The sequence below is a fragment of the Ovis canadensis genome, chromosome 1 (assembly GCF_042477335.2).
Source record: "Ovis canadensis isolate MfBH-ARS-UI-01 breed Bighorn chromosome 1, ARS-UI_OviCan_v2, whole genome shotgun sequence".
Taxonomy (NCBI): Eukaryota; Metazoa; Chordata; class Mammalia; order Artiodactyla; family Bovidae; genus Ovis; species Ovis canadensis.
Window position 1 is genome coordinate 178668827 of NC_091245.1, and position 17774 is coordinate 178686600.

Sequence of the window (17774 nt, forward strand, 5' to 3'; positions counted from 1 at the left end):
TTAAGATAATAGCAAAGGAAAACAATAGCAACGATGCAATATCTGAGAACTAGACTGGCTGTAGCCCATCGGCAGTAAATGTAGTCTGCAGTCAATGAGACTCTGCTGATGACCACCACACACCAAGGAATGGCAGAAGAGAGATGTTTTGATGGCTGTGTCGCTGTGGCCTGTAGGTGCAGACACCATGGTTCTTTCCAGATCTGTTAATCTGTGCTTCCTACTTTGAAGGGCATCAAACAGTCTCCCCTTCTCTATGAGCCTTAGCACCAGGTAGTAAGTGTGCCCTTTGTCATCACACACTCTCCATGTTTTCTTGGAATGAAAAAAGGAAGCATAACTGATACAAGTGAGAAACTGATGGTGAAGCACATTTCCAGTCCTTAAAGAGACATTCCCCAGAACTTCTCTGGGCCCAAGGAAGCAAATCTTTGTGCTGTTAAAGGTAAACAACAGCTGGAGAAATAGAGGAAATTTAAGCATCAAATGAATGCTATGGCTGGATGTTTTTAAGACTCTTCCCTGCTTTTCTATGAACCTATATATAGACTATATCATAAAATGTTGAGAAGACTTTAGAAGTCAAGCAAAGTGGATATGACTGAGTCAATAGTTGTGAGTTATCATATTCTCATCCTTTCTGCTAAGCACCACCCCCAACAAAAAAATCAGTGGACCTTTCTTCAACCTTTCCATTTGTTGTTCCTTGAGTAACCATTATCTCATATAAGACATATGACTATCATGTATAAATGGTGTTTCAAAACATACATACTTTAAAATGCTTAAACAAAACCACCTGAAATATTATCAGCTGAAGTATAATGCAAATAGTCCAGATTTAAATAATATTTAGAAGCATTGTAAGAATACAATGGCATTTCAACTTGTAGAATTAAAAACAAAAATTTTCCACTTTCAGTATCCAAACTCTTATGGTCATTCAGTACCAGCCACTTTAATATAGAAGAGAAATATAAATTTCCAGAATAGCTACCAATTCTACATAGGAATAAAGCAGGCTAGAAATTTTGCATCAGCATTTATAACTTAAGTGAAGCATATTTTGTGATAAAACTCTTTAGAAGTATGAAGAACACCTAAGATCTCTCAGCCACCAGAGATCTTAATGAACTCTGAGTCGTGGATAGAACAAACTCAAGAAATATAGCTGAATTTCCCTGAATCAGGCCTTACAAAAGTTTGCTCCAATTTTTCATCTCTTTTGACTATGCTGCTACTGTGGCTTAGTCTCTCAGTTGTGTCCAACTCTGAGACCCCCTGGACTGTAGCCTGCCAGGCACCTCTGTCCATGGGATTTCTCCAGGGAATAATATTGGAGTGGGTTGCCATGCCCTCCTCCAGGGGATCTTCCCAACCCAGGATTCAAATCAGGGTCTCCTGAATTGCAGGTAGATTCTTTACAGCTAGGCTAACAGGGAAGCCTCTTTTGACCATATCCATTCCTTCCTATAATGTGGACATGAATTTGAGCAAACTCCAGGAGATAGCAGAGGACAGAGGAACTTGACGGGCTGCAGTCCATGAGGTCGCAAAGAGTGGGACACGTCTTAGGGACTGAACAACAAACAATAACCTTCCATAATGACTATCAGTTTTTCACACTGTGCACACAGCCTGTTACCAGACGTCTGACAGAAAAACAGTTTGAAGGGGGTCAGAAATCCGGATACACTTCTGTGCGAGTGTAAAATAGTGCTACCACTTTGGCCTTCAAACTTGCAATTTTGTAAAATGTTAAACATACATTTACCCTATGGCCCATAAAATTCACTCCTAGGAACTCATTCAAAAGAAAGGAGAATATGTGTTCATGGAAAGCTTGTACAAAAGTTCTCATAACAGACTTATTTATAATACCTAAAAAGTGGAAACAATCTTTGTGCCCATCAAGAGGACAATTAATAAACAAACATATACAATAAAATATTAATGAGAAATAGTATTGAGTTACTAAAACATACAAATTAACTGAATCTCAAAAACCATGTTAACTGAAAGAACTTAGGCACAAAAGAGTGTATATGTATAATTTCATTTATATGAAAAAGGCAGAAGTGCCTTACAATGATAGAACATGGATTTATGGATTCCACAAAACTCAAAGATTGACTAGGGAGCAGGAGGTACTCTTTGCAGTGATGAAACATTTCATAACCTGATGAGGAGATATGAGTTAAATAGATTTTTGCATTTGACAGAGCTATACAAACTATAAACTCAAGATGAGTGCATATACTATAAAAATACTACTATCATCAAAAATAATTTTAAAAAATTTTTAAAATTTTTGTTTTAGTTAATAAGTTTGAAAAACATAGGATTAAACAAAGTAAGACTTCACTGGTAATACCAAGAATACTATTTCTTTTGTAGAATTAATGTTTGTGCTCAGTCACTTCAGTCATGTCCTGCTCTTTGCAACCCCACAGACTATAGCTTGCCAGGATCCTCTGTCCATGAGGATTCTTCAGGCAAGAATACTGGAGTGGGTTGCTGTGCCCTTCTCTGGAGTATCTGCCCAACCTTGCATCTGCATCTCCAGCACTGCAGGTGGATTCTTTACCACTGAGCCATTGGGGAAACCCAAAGTATAGATATTCACTATGAATTTTCAAGCGCTGTAGTAAGTAAACTTTTGCCATAGAACATTTTGAGGACCACTTTTAGAGAGTAAAACTCTTCAGAACACAACCCAAGGGTAAAATTTTATCATAATGCATACCAAAAAATATTGAGAAAAAGAGTATGTGTGTGTTAGCAATATGATAATAGGAGTGAGATTAAATTAAGAAGACATCAGTTTCCATGGTACAATGACACATATCGTCTCTTCAATACCACCTGTTAATAAGATCAGGAAAAAAATGGAAATTGTTCCTGAGCCTGCAGAGAAGATTAGAGGAGACAGCTGAAGAGCGCAGCAAAGGGAGATACCAGAACAATAAAAGAACAGTGTATTGGGACTTTGATTCACAGAAGCAAGGCAGTTGTATAGGAATTCAGGAGTTTCATTTCAGCTCTGTTGCAGACTTAGCCAGGGGCCCCTGAGCAGTTCATGCATGCAATTTATGACACTCTGGTTGGCTTAGTATATCTGACCCAAGAGTGTGTAATTGTCTGTGACTAGTGGCAGCTGTCACTGGAGTACAGTAAGAAGGTGATTCTTCTGTGCTTCATGTTTTGGGAGCCACCAAAGCTACAACAGAAAATATACTAGTAAAGAAAATGAAATATTCAAGATCAACTGTAAACAGATCACTTTGTGAATACTCCTGATGAATTGCAATCCTTACTTTAAGAGTGTCCAGCTGTTTCAGAGCTTTCAGAGAACTGTAAAATACACTCCCAGGGCTGGAGATAGACAGTAGGATGAGGGTGACTCCGGTGGCAATCTGATGCCAAGAAAGAACTTAAAGACATCTATTAGGTTGATACAAAAGTAACTGGAGTTTTGCATTGTTGAACTTTCTCATTTGATATTGGAATACATTCTTAAATAAACGTGGTCATGTTATACATCATTTTACTGTGCATTTCCCACTTTATGTTTTTTTCCTAATGACTTATTACTTGCCATTTATTTTATGTTTATTTTAGAGTGGGAAATGATTTTCAATAAAAAAGCAAATTTGAGCAATTTTCTTATTTAAGTTCAAAATGGGTTGTAAGGCAGCGGAAACAACTCTCAACATTAACAACACATTTAGCCTATGAACTGCTAATGAACAGACAGTGCAGTGGTGGTTCAAGAAAATTTGTAAAAGACAGAACAGTCAAAGATGAGGAGTGCAGTGGCCAGACATCGGAAGCTGAAAACAATGAATTGAGAGCAATCACCAAAGCTGATCCTCTTACCACTGCATGACAAATTGCTGAAGAACTAAACGTTAACCATTCTGCAGTCATTTGGCATTTGAAACAAGTTGGAAAGGTGAAAAGCTTGATTACTGGGTGTCTCAGGAGCTGACCACAAATCAAGAAAATCATCATTTTGAAGTGTTGTCTTCTCTTATTCTGTACAACAACAAAGAACCATTTTTCAATCAGATCGTGACATGGGACAAAAAGTGGATTCTATACAGCAACTGGCAATGACCAGCTCAGTGGTTGGACCAAAAAGAAGCTCCAAAGCACTTCCCAAAGCTTATATATTCTAATATACAAGGGAAGGGGAGGGTCAGTTGTGAGGCAGAAAGCCAGTGACTCATATATTGCTGGAATTCAATAGAACATATCTGACATTAACATATCCCACTGATTGATTAACTTTGTGGAAAAATACTAGGGGGACATGAATAATTGAGATTTGTTTGAGTCACCAGACACACTGCTGCCTGAGGGCCTTTGCATGTGTTGCTCAGAAAGCTCTGCCTCTAGATATCCTCCTAACTCACTGACTTCCTTAAAACAACAGAAGTCATTACTCAACAATGTCTTCTCTGGACAATCTATCTAATATTTCACTCCTTCTGAGTATTTCATATGTTCTGTTTCATTATTTTTTCTGAGAACATATCACATCCAATGGATAATCTATTATTTAATTATTACTTATCTATGTGTTGTCTTCCCCATACAAATGTACACTCCACATTGCAAAGGACTTTTACGTCCTTTTTTGCTGCCAAGGCATAGCACTTAGAACACTGTCTAGTACATAGTAGGCCTTGTTAGGCATTTTGTGAATAAATAAATAAACCTATGTTGAATTATTATCTCTGAAGAGCAAGAGGCTGAATGGGTTATTATTATTATTATTATTATTAGTCTTGTAAAGCTAATAATAACCTTGAAGATCAAGAGGCTGGATCAGTTTTTATTATTGTTATTATTAGTCTTATACTATAACTTTACTGAGACACACACTCATTGAAGAGTATATATGCGTGTGTGTGTGTGTGTGTGTGTGTGTATTTAATATTTATTTATTTTTGGCTGTGCCGAGCCTTAGTTGTGGCATGCAGGATCTTCAAAGCTGTGTGTGGGCTTCTCTCTAGCTGTGGATTGTGGGCTCAGGAGCCCCAAAGCACGTGAGATCTTAGTTTCCCGGCCACGGATCAACCCCACATCCCTTACATTAGAAGGAGGATTTTCATCCACTGGACCATCAGGGAATCCCTGAAAAGTATACTTTTTTAAATAAAAAGATCAAATATAAAGAAAAATCTTTCTAAAATGATACTGAATTTGAAAAATGTTTGGACAGTCCTGCGGAGGTTTCAGATAGGTTTTAACCCTTTTTGACAGCCAGTCTGGAGACATAAGTACTAAATAATGAATAAGTTTGAAAAATTAGCTATTCTACTAGTTACTGAAGACAAGATTGAATGCTTCTCAGAAGAGTTACTGGCCAAAATATTTTAAAGACTAGATCTAAAGAAATAAACACGTGGAGAAAATGATAGAATTATCTTTTAATTCTGTAAAATTCAAGACTGAGGAAAATTTTTTAATTTTTTTCTCCTAACAAAGAATATATATATTTCATTGTGTAACATTTATAAAATGGAAATTGGCAAAATGAAGAAGTTTAATTCATAATCCTATTGTTCAGAAACATTTTTAATAAATGTGTGGACATTTTAGAGTTCTATTCCCAGATGTGTATGTATGTGGGTACATTTGTGTGTTGTGAATATGTATAAACTCCCTCTTGTTTTCAAACTGGGATTTGTGATATAAATACATTTGATGAGGAAGGTTGGACACTTTTCTTCTTTGTACTAGCAAACTGGTCATTTGTACTCTAAAGACTACACAGCTACTATTGACTAAGAGTAGATTAGAGCTTTTGACCCTGAGGTTGAAGTTTCCATGTCGCCTGTTACTAATCTCCTGAGACAGCTTGTCCCCAGACATTATTTCTTTTTGGCATGTTTTTGCCTAAGTTCCTTCTCACGATAACCCTCTTAGAATCTCTCAGTCTAAGACTGAAAACTGATCCTTGGAAAAACCATACCATGCTTCTCAAAACATATGTTGAACCTTGATCTTCTTGTAGAAATTTCATGGTTGGTATGAACTGCCCTATCCAGAAAGTTTCTCTTTACTGTTAATAAGGAATAGCTCAGAGAATAACTTTTTTTTGTTGTTAACAGTGCAGTTTCCAAACACATATGGAGCACACCAAATAGAAGCTTTCCAAAAAAGAAAGCCACTTTTTCTGGGTATCATTCCCTATTTTTATAAATAATCAGGTAGCTATTTTCTCCCTTTTTTGTTTTGATCCCTCCATTCTCTCTTATAGATTCTGCACAAAGGACCTGATCCAATCATGACAAGGTCAAAAAAGCACTCAGTTCCAAACCCATGCATAAGAGAGAAAACAAAAACAAACAGTATTTGCCTTACATTTATCTCTCTTTCGGCACTCAGTTATCATAGATATACGAAATAGTTACCAAACTGAAGCCAGGAAAAGGAAAAAATTCCTTGTGACACAACTGAGATTAAAATACCAAAGTGAATTCCCATGGCCTCAGAATAGTATTAAACTATTGCCTTGTAGAAGAGCTTTACAAGTGCATATATTGGTCTAACAAAAAGTAAATCCCTTTACTGCTGCAGGAAATTATGCACCTGTTTCACTGCCATTTCAGCAGGACCCTTAGTACATGGTAATATATAAACCTCTGAATACCAATTGAGTTCTTTACGTGCAATTGAATTTGTTTAAACAGCTACTTTAGTAAAACGGATCCTCTAATTCCTTAAAGTATTTATAGTCTGAAATCCAGTTAAGCATTAAACTCATTGTATGCTCAAAAACACTCAACGCCAGCATTTTTCTTGTCCAAATTATTGGCTGCAATGACATTTTTTCCTTTGTGCATTTCTAACTGGATAAAAATGCATACATTTGAGCTCAACTAGAAATTTAATATTAATAAAAGGGGTGAAATGAATCTTTTGTCCTTCTGAGATAGTATTTTTTAGCACAGCTTAGATCTAAATATGGGACTTCCCTGGTGGCTCCTAGGTAAAGAATCCACCTGCCAATGCAGGACATGCGGGTTCGATCGGGGTTCAGGAAGATCCCCTAGAGGAGGAAATGGCAACAAACTCCAATATTCTTGTCTGGGAAATCCCATGGACAGAGAAACCTGACAGGCTACAGTCCATGGGGTCGTAGAGTTGGATACAATTTAGCAACAGAGCACACACACACAGATCTAAATGTATATGTTGACTTCCAATATTTAGATGGTGGAAAAAATGATCCTGTTCCATTCTCCTCTTGAAAATCATGTCAGGAAGAAGAATAAGAAACAGAAGTAAAAGTCTCATTTTAAGGGAAGTGGATGATATTTAAAATTCAAAGTACAGATATAATGTGGAAAACTACATAGTGGAGGTAGAAGAGTTATGAAAAAAATGAAACGAACGAATGATTTCAAGATCTCAAACCTTCAGCTTGTTCACACCTATCCAACAGGAGATAGTACACCTCAAGGGAAATACCCAGAATCCACACCAGGAACAGTAAGAATATTGTGTGGAACCTGGTGTTGAGTTCCTCCTTAGCCTCTGAAGTGGTACCCAGAGAAACAAGGGCAATAAGGCTGAAAATCTGCTGTTTCCACAAGGAAGAGGTTTGCACATGTCTTTTGGGAAGAGATTCTGAATCATGACGATCCCTGTAGCTAGAAATCCTGCTGGCTGGAGAAAACAGAAACAGGACACAAAATGTATACAGTTCTGTCATAAGGAAATTTCGTGTGAATTGGGGAGAATCCTCACCATCTGGGAAACCAGTGCTGCTCACTTTTCCAATGACTATTCTGTAGTTAAATCATCTTGTTAAAACTCATCAAATTCAGAGATGAGAAATTATCAAAAAACAAAAAAAAACTGGAAACCGTTAGAAAATGCAACAATGGAAAGAACATGAAAAATAAACCAAAGATGAAGAGAAAACATTACTACAGACTAGTGTGCTTCCATGAATTTGAATAATTTAACAAATCAAAAAAGTCACAGTGGAAACTATAACTCAGCGTAGCAACAATGAGACAGAAAAACAGAGACTATAAGCTAACAGCTCCCGGTAGAAAAAGTATAAGAGAAAGGCAAATCATAACATAAATAAAGGCAACATATATGTGGACGTGGATAAAAACACAGAATTAAGAAAAGTAAGCAAAATAAAAATGTAAAGGTTTATAAAGCAAATATGAGATCTGGAAGACAGTCAAAGGAGGTACTACATGAATATAAATACAGCTGGAGAAGAAAATCAAACTTCCAAGAGATAGAAAAATGTGTTTAAAGATGTACATTTAGAAGTTTTCTAGATATAAAAAAGTCAGATTTACAAATTGAAAGAGCATACTGTGCCTTTAAAATGTCATTTTATTATTCTAAATGGGCACCAACATGCATCCTAGTAAAATTACTGGACTTCAAAGATAAAGAAGAGGTAAAAAATAAGGAACCTTTTGAGTCTTCATACAGAAAAAATAAAAAAGACTTGAGTCACACAGAGGAAAACTTTTAGATTCTCCTTAAACACACTGCCAGCAACAATCTTCAACACTAGAATTCAGTGGAGAAATACATTGACAAGTCTCAAGGGGCAAAAATGCTGAGATACAAGAACATTATTCCTAACAAAGTGTTGGGCTCTGGGCCCAAACAGTGTCTGCAAAACAGGGAAAGGATGTATAAATGAATAAGCTTAGTGATGGTATATGGGTTTGGTTCCCTATTGGACATCCACAAGAGGTAAACTTAAAGTCATAAAGAGAAAGCCCAGGAGGAAAGAGGTCACATTTGTGAACCATGACAAATTAGAAAAGAGTATAAGCCAGGAAGGAGATAAAAAGCCCAAGGAAAATAACTTTCCATAACAATATCCTTTCAGAACTAAACTCTATTAGATACAGTAAAAACAATCCAGAGTAAGATAATGCTTACTATTGGCCAGGCACTGTCAAAAGCCTGTGACGTGAATCAACTCATTTAATTCTCATGAACATCATGTAAGTAGCTACAGCTGTTAGTACTATTGTACCCATTTTACAGACAGAGAATGTGAGGCACAGATAATTAAAGTTCCATAGCTATTTGGACACAGTCTGGCTCCACACACATAGTTGCTTCAGTTAGCTAGAAAGGAAGACCATCCCAAGAAAGCAACAGAGAGAAAGAGAATTTCAAGGCAATCACACTGAAAACGAAGTCAGATACTACAGAGAGGTCGAGTGGTATTTGGCAATTAGGTGGATTTTCGTGACAGTTGAACAAACAATCTCAGCAAGTGTTGAAGGCAGAAGCCAGACTAAGGTGAAAATAGTAAGTGTAGGCAAGAAAAGTGAAACAGTAAGTATAGATCAATACATAGACACATTTGATATGGAAAAGAAGATATGAGTATCTCCTAAGACATTTCAGGGGAGTTTCTGGGTGACTCAGTGGTAAAAAGAATCTGCCTACCAGTGCAGGAGACACAGGAGATGACGATTCAGTCCCTGGGTTGGGAAGATCCCCTGCAGGAGGAAATGGCAACCGACTCCAGTGACCTTGCCTGGAAAACCCCATGGACAGAGGAGCCTGACAGGCTACAGTCAATGGGATCACAAAGAGTGAGACACGACTGAGCATGCATGCATAAATAAGACATTCTGGAGGTTTTTTGGTCTTTCTTTTGTAACGGAAGCCGAAACCTGACATTGTCATTTTTACCAAATTTGAGAAACACATCTCAGAAATGCATATATTTGTGGCATTTAGATTTTATTTCTCTGTCTTAAATATCGTATTTTGACTTGTAAACCACACAGCTTACAGGGGAGAACTGCAAAATGGATAATCAGAGCATAAACCACAAAAAGTTGTAGGAGATATTAAGAGTATCTGTTTTGATCTACATTTGTCTTGTTTTTAGGTAAACCCATTTACAGGACTATTTCACCTTCTTGTTTAAAGCTTTGGGGATTTTGTTCTTGTCAGTGTTATAGTTCACAATATCGTTTACCTAAAATAGCGATCTTAGTAACTAAAGTGCATAAAAACATGCTTTTGATAAAGAGCATGCAATACAAGTTACAAGCTGCAGAACAGTAGTTTTACCTAAATAAGCAAAGAAGTTTTGAACTCCGTCACCTTCTCTTTGATTACCTAGTGCTACTGCCCAGTAACAGCCAGTCTTCCCAAGCTATGTCAAATAAAGCAGGTCTACATATGCTGCAGATCTTAAAAATCTGTGAATTTACACTGTAGAGTAGGCCCCTTGAGGCTCGAGGCCACATATAAATAGTGATGACACCATCAGGATGTTTGGGTCTATCTCTCCAATAGTACAAAGGGAGCTTTTTTTTTTTTTTTTTTTTTAATCACAAAAGCAGCCAGCTGTTGCAGCATTTCCCTGACTACTTTCAAGACCATCTCTCTCTTTCCTTTGATGGGAACAGCCAGCTACCTTTCCCCAGCCTCCTCTGTTTTTGTGTCTCGCACAGTATTGGGATTTAACAGTGGAGAGATTCTGTGTTTGCGCTGTCACAAAACAGTCTGTCCCTGCTTGGAAGCAGCAGGAAATATGTAGATAAAGCATCATATATAAAAGGAGGCTGTCCTACACTTGGCAAGAGAGAGATGTGTGAACAGACACAGACAAGACTGTATGACTCATGCTTGCACTGGAAGACACATCGATCCTCATAGAATTAAGCTACAAGCAAAAATCTCATGCCATGAACCAAACTGGTCATCAAGGTTCTAAATGGGAATAAGGGCCATACTGACTTCGGGCTCTTCCTCCTTTAGCATTTCCCCCATGGAGTCCATTCTAAATAACTTGATGTTCTTTGCTCTGAGGTTTCTATAAGAGCTTAAATAGCTAATTAAGATTTCTGAGAAGTAAGAATACAACCCTAAATACCTAAGCATATCAATATCCAGCATATGACACAGTCTCTGTGCTTCCCTCCTAAGCTAATTATTATTGAGTTACAGACTTTGAACATTTTCTTCATAACATTCTCAGGTATTTTCAGATTTCTCAGTCGTTTAACTTTTGTGCTTACCTAGGGCCAAGTGTGTCCTATGGTAGGGAGTATACCCAATTTTATAGCCCCTCTTTTTATAATTTAACACATAATTACTGGTGAAAAAAAAATGTTGTATGAATTGTATGTCAAAAGATGGTACTATACCCTGAGAGAAAATTTAATTTTGATTTTTATATTTTTAATTCCAAATAATTGCATCTCCCCTAATAGATTGGGCTTCCCAGGTGGCTCAGAAGGTAAAGAATCTGCCTGCAATGCAGGAGATGCTGGAGAGATGGGTTTGATTCCTGGGTTGGGAAGAATCCCTGGAAGAGGGCACAGAAACCCACTGCAGTATTTTTGCCTGTAGAATCCTCTGGACAGAGGAGCCTGGTGGGCTACAGTCCTAGGCCACAAGGAATTGGACACGACTGAAGCGACTGGGCGCACCACACGCAGCACAGCACTAATAGATTAAATCTGGGCTAAGAGATGGCATTTTCAGACTGTTTTATGACTTCATATTCTTCAAAACCTTTTTTTTAGCAGAAAAAAAGCAGCCATAAATTCCTCATCTTAGCCTAAGCTGAATTCTGTCCACTAATCTCTTCGTTAGATGTGGATCACGCCGACTTTAAGTCAACCTGTGAACACATGTCTTGAGCACTCTATATGTGCTGTTGCACGTGTTTGGGCAAACTCTTCGTCTGCTTTTATACATTTGCAGTTTTGGCTGCTCTGCTCCTCAGTCTTAATCCAAGAATTCCGGACATGCGCAGTGCTGAAACTTCCTCCCAGGGCTTGTAAATTCTCCCTTAGAGCCCCCAGGCAAGTCTCATGCGTGCACTGCATGGGTGCTATCTGTGAGAGTCTGCCCTGCCTTCCTGGCTGGTCACTGATTCCTCCAACTCCTGGCCCCTCCGGCTCTTGGACAATGCCCATTCATTCCCCTCCAGCGCCACTGCCTGAGACAGACACTGTCTCTCACAGTGCTAAGCTTTTGGGGTTTTCCAGCTCCCTGTCTTTGAGCATGTTTACAGTCAGCTTCCCTTCATCTGGCACACAGACAAAGCCTAGGCAGCCTTTGTCCAGTGATTGAAGCCCTCTTCAGACTGCCATCGGCCTCTTACCCTTTAGATTTATCAGATGTGAGTTAGCACTAGTTCACCAAGCTCCAAGGAACATTCCTATTGAGGACAAAGCCACCCTGCCCCCATCCCCTCTCCATGGATAGAGCAGTAGACAAGAAAGACAATTGACAGTTCTCTCCAAAAATCCTCTCCGGACATCCACCTGGATATTTAGGAATTTAGACTTAATGTGGGTGAGGAACTGATTCACAAACTGGAATTGGCCACCTCCCAGGCAACACTTGCATGATGGCCTCTCACCTAGTCTTGGAATGTTTATTGGGCTCCAACAAAACTGTGTCTAAAATAGTTCCATTTCAAAATAATATTACCGATGTGTGAAACACTACAGAAATATTGGCAAGAGAAGATTTCATTTTTGCTACATGAAACTAAACAACTGGATTGACCAAATTGCCACTATTGTGCAAAAGATCTCACAAAATAGGAACTCTGTTAACCATCAGGAATCAATGAATTTTAAATGAGAAGGTATGAAGAAGCTAGTGATTAATATAACATGAAATAATTCTAGATTTTTAAAATATCAGTTGGGAGTATTATTTTGAAAGGAGACCTTTTAAGCTTTGCTTGGATTTCTCCACTCCTGATTTATTGACTAAGCCTTTGACTGTGTGGATAACAGCAAACTGTGGAAAAATCTTCAAGAGATGGGAATACCAGACCACCTGATCTGCCTCTTGAGAAATCTGTATACAGGTCAAGAAGCAACAGTTAGAACTGTATATGGAACTACAGACTGGTTCCAAATCTGGAAAGGAGTATATCAAGGCTGTATATTGTCACCCTGATTATTTAACTTATATGCAGAGTACATCATGCGAAATACCAGGCTGGATGAAGCACAAGTTGGAATCAAGATTGCTGGGAGAAACATCAATAACCTCAGACATGCAGATGACATCACCGTTACGGCAGAAAGCAAAGAACTAAAGAGGCTCTTGATGAAAGTGAAAGAGGAGAGTGAAAATGTTGGCTTAAAGCTCAACATTCAGAAAGCTAAGATCATGGCATCTGGTCCCATCCCTTCATGGCAAATAGATGGGGAAACAGTGGAAACAGAGAGACTTTATTTTGGGGGGCTCCAAAATCACGGCAGATGATGACTGTAGCCATGAAATTAAAAGATGCTTGCTCCTTGGAAGAAAAGTTATGACCAATCTAGACAGCATATTCAAAAGCAGATATTACTTTGCCAACAAAGTCCATCTAGTCAAAGCTATGGTTTTTCCAGTAGTCACATACGGATATGAGAGTAGGACTATAAAGAAAGCTGATTGCCGAAGAATTGATGCTTTTGAACCGTGGTGTCAGAGAAGACTCTTGAGAGTCCCTTGGACTGCAAGGAGATCCAACCAGTCCATCCTAAAGGAAATCAGTCCTGAGTATTTATTGGAAGGACTGATGCTGAAGCTGAAACTCCAATACTTTTGTCACCTGATGCAAAGAACTGACTCATTGGAAAAGACCCTGATGCTGGGAAAGATTGAAGGTGGGAGGGAAGGAGCTGACAGAGGATGAGACTGTTGGATGGCATCACCAACTGGATGGACATGAGTTTGAGTAAACTCTGGGATTTGGTGATGGACAGAGAAGCCTGGCGTGCTACAGTTCATGGGGTCACAAAGAGTCATAGACGACTGAGCGACTGAACTGAACTGAAGTGAGATTTCTCTACATTCCTATCCCCATGAGGATAATCCAAGATCTATTTATTGGCAATGATGATTTAGTCGCTAAGTCATGTCTGACTCTTGTGACTCCATAGACTGTAGCCTGCCAGGCTCCTCTGCCCATGAAATTATCCAGGCCAGAATACTGGAGTGAGTTGCCATTTCTTTCTCCAACTTATTAGCAAGATAGGGCTCAAAACTATGACTTTCTTTAGGTTTTTATGGCCATTTTTAGACACTGAAAATTTTCCCAGGCTCTAAATTCAAAATAGGCTTAGCATATGGACAGAGGATCAAAGGAGAGGATAAAGATACAAAGTTCTTGCAGCTCAAACAAAACTGCACCTGCATTCAAGCTGCAGTTTGCTGTTCTGAGCAGTGGTCCTCTTAGCCATGTGTTGTTCTCTGCCTTGCCTTTCATTCCTGTGTTTTCCCCTACAGATTAGGAGCTATATTAAAATCCTCTGAATCTTGTTCATGAATTTTTCTTTTTTCTCCAAAAAGGCCCTTCTTTCTTTTTCTCCTTCCTCTCTTCCTTCTCTCCTCCCTCCTATCCACTCTCTCCCTTTCTTTCTTCCACATTTTCTAATCAAAAATCTCTTTCTTCCCATCAGTACATGAACTTTCATCCTGTATCTCTCCTTGTAGTTTTCAGGTAGATTCCCAAAGTGAGCCTTACACATAACGCTAGTGATCCATCCTTCTCCCTGTCTTTATCTTTCTCTTGTGATGTAGCCAAATGCCCTTCGAGGTTTCAAACTGTCAGGCTGGTCAAACTGGAACACTGGTATCTAGAAAAAATTCACCAAGAAATTTTCACAGGTATGACAAACTAAATTTTGCTATCTACTTAAAAGAAAAAAAATGCATTTGCCTTTATTTCTGGTTGTATCCAACAAATTTATTATTTTCTATTGTCTGATAAAATGTACCCCATATCACTTTATGCATTGCATTAGAAAGTTAATTTTATACTGAGCACCACCTGTAGAAAACATAAAAAAGTGTTCAAGCTATCCTTGAACTGGTGAATAATCTGCAGCAAAAATGTCCAATAAATCAACCTTCAGCAGTTCAGCCTGTCACTAATTCTAATAGGATGAATGTCTTAGCCTGTCTAAAACTGCATTTTTTCATCTCATCATGTTTAGGTCAGCATTGTTGATAGGCACAAAACCAGTACTTTATGCAATTTCAGAAATAAGAAAAGTAATGATTATTTAATTTCAATAATAGTAATGAAATACAAGCTTATTAATAGGATTTTTATGTACTAAAATAATCATGTTGAATGAAAAATAAGAATTAAAATGCAAATAAAATTACTACTGAAAGGAGAGACTTAAATCATGAACTTCATCTACAGCTGTACAAGTTGTATTAGGGAAAAACCAATAAATATACAGCCTACTTTTAAATAAATTGGAAATACAATTAATCAGAAAACATTTGTTAACCTTTCTAGGGTATAAGTTAGTGTAAAGTCTTCCCTGGTGGCTCACTGCTAAAGAATTCTCCTGCCAACCAGGAGACCTGGATTGGATCCCTGGGTTGGGAAGATCCTCTGCAGGAGGAAATGACAACCTACTCGGTATTCTTACCTGGGAAATCCCATGGACAGAGGAGTACGGCAGGCTACAGTCCATGTGCTCACAAAGAGTTGGACACAACTGAGTGACTAATAAGTTAGTGTAAGCTTCGGCAAGGCTATTTGAAATGAGTCAAGTGGTGCACATAATGATGGAATGGGGTCAGTTGAATAATAAATAGAAGGAATGGAGAGGAAAATGAAAATGAAAGGAGAGAGAAAGAGAAGGCCATGCGGAAGGAGGAAGAGGACTCAGGACATACTCAGTGGAAGCTCCAGAATTCCCATCTAGGAAAGGCTTAGACGGCAATCTGCCTGGGAAAAAGTGAGCTTAATTCTCTAGTTGTTAGATAAAATTCTGACAATCATCTATTTGAACTTCCTGTCCCTCCTAGAGTTATTAACAGAATTTTGAATATTATGTCCAGCACAGAAAATAGTATTACCAATTTCATACCCTACTGAAAGTGAAAGTCACTCATTCTTGTCTAACCCTTTGCTACTCCATGGACTGTAGCCTGCCAGGCTCCTCTGTCCATGGAATTCTCCAGGCAAGAATACTGGAGTGGGTTCCCTTCTGCAAGTGACTTTCCCAGCCCAGGGATCAAATCTAGGTCTCCTGCATTGCAGGCAGATTCTTTACCATCTGAGCCATCAGGTAAGCCTAAGAATAGTGGGTAGTCAATCCTTTCTCCAGCTGATCTTCCTTACCCAGAAATCGAACCAGGGTCTCCTGCATTGCAGGTGGATTATTTACCAGCTGAACTACCAGGGAAGCCTCTATTGTCCCTATTACTTATTCTTAAATTGATTATTTTTGATGATTTAAGTAGTCACAGAGATACTTATTCCTAAATCAACACAGATTAATGGTGAGAAGAAACTAACATCCTTTTTTTTAAGAAAAGGGCATTTGTTGAATTCATACTTTCATTTTGACAGTCGTAACTAGGTGCTTTGCAGTAATGCTTTAACAAAGGGATTATTAGTTCCATTTTATAGTTTATTAAATGGAAATTCAGATAATTTAATTCATTAGCTAGCTGGGGTCACACTATTTGGAATTCATGATTCATGATACAGCTGTAGTTTCGTGGACTAGTCCTCCTCACCACAATACCTTTACTTAATGAGCTTGCTTGCTCATGATTCTCTTAGTCTGTAGGCATCCTCCACATGTGCTATGACAGAGCCATCATTAAAATGTAAATGTTGGGTTAATATGTTTTCTATGTTATTATCTGTACCCCATAACTAAACTGACTATATTTACTGTGAAAAGTTATCTAAGAATCATTCAACTGCAGCCAAAACAATTGCAGTGGATCCCACAATGCACCACCCAGATCTCCTGAATGGACTGAAACACTTACTTTCTCAGCTTCTCAGAGTGCTGGTGGCTAAGAGTACTCAGCAAGTATGTCTTCAGGACTTACTGGCAGTCATGCTCCATTTCCAGAAGCAGTGTGTGTCTAATGATGGATTAATAGAAGAATATAAAGATCCTTGCATCCATCTCAGACAGCTTTCAAGGGTTATCTCAACAAGAGGGCTCCCAGTAGGACTGGCTGAGTCCTCTTACATAGAACTTAACTGCAGTTAAATCTCTTCCTCTACTCGATCAATGCTACTTCCTTTACTTTCTTCTTGGTGTTGATTCCGGGAGAACGTCCCAGTAAATGTCCTCAATGCAAAGGTTTGTCTCAGGGGATGCCTCTGGGAACTCAATGTGAAATAGGGGGTGCTGGAGTGGTCTGAAAACACAACCCTAAAATGAGATTTTTGAAGCTAAATCTCTGGCTGATGAGAAGAGCCCTATCATTGGTGGTCAGTGTAGAGACAGCCTTTTGTGTGAGATAAGTGGGACATTTGTCAAAACTTGTACAGGTTGTGATTTGGATGCTGTACTTCAAGAAGGAAAATGCATTAGTAGACGCAATGTATAAAGTAGTTAAGAAATACAGAGCAATCATGATTACAAGGATGATGGAATGTGATGACTGCTGTTGGGGACAATTGATGATTTGAAAAAGACAATGAAATGCTGAAGGTGACTAATCACAAATTAAGGACTATATATGAAAGACAGTTGGCCTCAAAGGCAGCAAGTAAAGAGACTTATCTTTCCAACTAGAGAGTTCTCTGTGCCTTTAACATTCTTGACACTTCTAGTTCACCCAGTTCAATTAATATTGTGTCAGTGATGTAGTGGATAAGTGTGATGTTTGTGGGATGTCCTCATAGTTCTATTAAGCCTCCCAGTTATTTCAGACTCTGCATGCTAAGAGACCAACAGACAAGAATGATGAATCAATGTTTTCACAGATGCAGTCGACCTTAATCTTAAGGC